Below are 2730 nucleotides of genomic sequence, written 5' to 3'. Positions count from 1 at the left end.
CCTAAATTTTCTCCAAGGTTTTGTTCTAAAATTCTCTCCAATTAAATATCACAAAAGAAGAAGCTAGGGCTTCCAAATCAATCTCATTTTTCGCCAAACATTTTTAATTAAGGGTGTTTTGGTTCTTTTCCTACCTACCCAACCCCTAAACTACGTCGTTTTGACCCTTTAACTTATTTAACCCTTCAAAAACCCCTTAACTATAAATGACTTCATAAAATCCCCAAATCCCTTCTAGGGTTTCTATAAAAACTATTTCTCAAGTTAAAGGAAGAAGCTAGATTTTCAAATCAAGCCACTGTTTTAACCATTTCTTTTGGGGTTTCGCTAGGTATGTATGGGTTTATCATTTCTCCAAGCTCATTTTCATTAGTTTTATTAGCTTTTCATAATTAACTTTTCATGGGTTCTAATTATGTTAATTCATGTTTGATTCGATTTTCATGATTAATTTTTTCATGGGTTCTATTGTGTTTATTTGTTGTTTCATTTTGACCTTGTTGGGATTTCTTTCCAATTAATTTCACCTCAAGCATGCCTTTTTCTCAGTGTTCACTAATCTTATATTCCATATGAGAGCGTTCATTAGGGTTTGGTAGCCCTGGTGACTATACTCCTAATCAGTCTAGCATTTGCTTGTAATTATTTCTTTACCACATTATTTTCATTTTATTTTCAGAAATACCTTTTAGTTTATCTATATGTTTTGGAGCAAATCGCATACTATACCCATCTTCTAAATATTCTCCTCCATCTCCTATTCATTTAGGTTATCTATGCCCTTATTGCTCTAATCCATGTTGTTTTGTAACTTGAATTATCAATGAAGTCATCTCCTTATTCTATTCTTCTTCCAGAACTATAGGTCTTTCGTTCTTAGTGTGCTCCTTGTTTAAACATTCTCCTAGAGTGCTTGCCCTTCCCCTCTTTTCTTTTTCCTTTTCCTATTTATTAGCTAACATTGCATTGATCAAGTCATTATTGTGTTTTTCTTACAATTGAAAATAAAAAAAGCAGTAAAATCTCTTTAAGGCTGAGATGCAGATATCTCGCTCCTTTTAAGGAGATTGAACCATTGAAGCAAATATTTTTCACCAGTCCAACAGTAGTCCTTCTTGACTTGTCCCCTCAAGAATACAACAACCTTCTCACTAAGTGTAACTCAAGAAACTCTAGACAAGAGTTGAGTTCAAAGCTCCACAAAAAGAACTCCTCCCTTCAATTAATAAGAACCTTTTTTTTTACTAACCTTTTCCTCTCTATATTTTTCTTCTGTTTTGTGTATCATAAACAAAATGAAGACCACCACTATTTGTAGTAGGAAAAGTCTTCCTAGTAATAAATAGGAATAAGATGGGATAGTAAATAGTGAAAATAATGACCTTAGGAGTTATGTAGGTTACACATAAATAAAGGAATAAAGAGTGAAGTAATGTGAAGGCAATCAATGCACCAAGCAAGTGAAAATGTTGCACAACGGCCATCACTCAAATGTTTACAAGAGTAATAACAATAAAGTTAAAGTTGACTAAGAATGTATTGTACCATGTAACAGATGATGTAAAGCCACTTTCGTCACTTAATACAAAATGTAACTGTCCATTAACGGACACAGTGACAATACTCCTGAAGCATTTTATTAATACTAAAAATGCTAATTTACCAATAGGACCTGTATAATTGCTTTTTGTAAACTTCTGATTCACCCATTCCTTTGTGTTTTCCTCTTTCTTTTGTATCTCTCCTTCTTCCTCCCGTCTTTTATCAACATCCTTGAGTGCATCAAACACATTTAGTCACTTCAATGCTTCATGTTCTATATCATCCACTTCCCCTACTACATGCCCTTATTTGTCGCTCATGCATTGGTTTTTCCTTTCAAGCCATTGGTACTTACTATGATTATAAATATGCTTATTCTTCACAATATTTCGACTAGTCAGTATTCTCTCTTGATTCCATCTTTCTCTTCTTGCTTACTGTTATTCACTGTTGTCCCTTCTTGCTCATCCCTGTTGTGTAATTCAGGATGAATATTCCAACATCCTTTTTCATAATGCCTATGCGGACAACATTATTTCCAATAATTTGACATATGATCTTATTGTATTGTGATTCACTTTGATTTTAGTTCTCCTATATTTTCATCCTCTTCGTTGATTTTAATTTTATGTGGTAATTAAGCTACCAATCTACTTCAACTTTCAGCTTATAGTAACTTTGTCTTGACTGGTTCTTTGTTACCATATCTGCTTTTAAAGGCTCCCTAACAGCAAAAGTAATTGAAAAATTGCTTCCTTTGCAAATAAATTTTGTGGAAGATCTGGCATGGATATGCCATAACTACACCAATTGTAGTTTCTGCTTCAAGCTCAAACCAAGGATCCTACATTAATATTTGTATCTACCAATACCCCTCATTCTTCTTTATATAGTAATTTGTTGTGGGCAGTAATTACACATAATCTTCTAGTAAAGAAAATCGAACAAGTATGTGTCTAGTATACAAAACTACAACACTACATTCGCTCTTGATTGCACATTACTTTGGAATCGATTTCCTAAATTCTATAATTTCTAATTTGTCATATGATAACTTTCCTACGATCACACATTGTAGATTCTCCGGTAATCAGACTCTAGATCTCTGATGAATTCTATGTGACAGTAGGTTCCCCATGAATCATAATGACCGGTTCAATAGGTACTTTGGAACAACTATTAGCAATA

The sequence above is a fragment of the Solanum pennellii genome, chromosome 4 (assembly GCF_001406875.1).
Source record: "Solanum pennellii chromosome 4, SPENNV200".
Lineage (NCBI taxonomy): Eukaryota > Viridiplantae > Streptophyta > Magnoliopsida > Solanales > Solanaceae > Solanum > Solanum pennellii.
Note: the sequence above shows the minus strand (reverse complement) of the source record.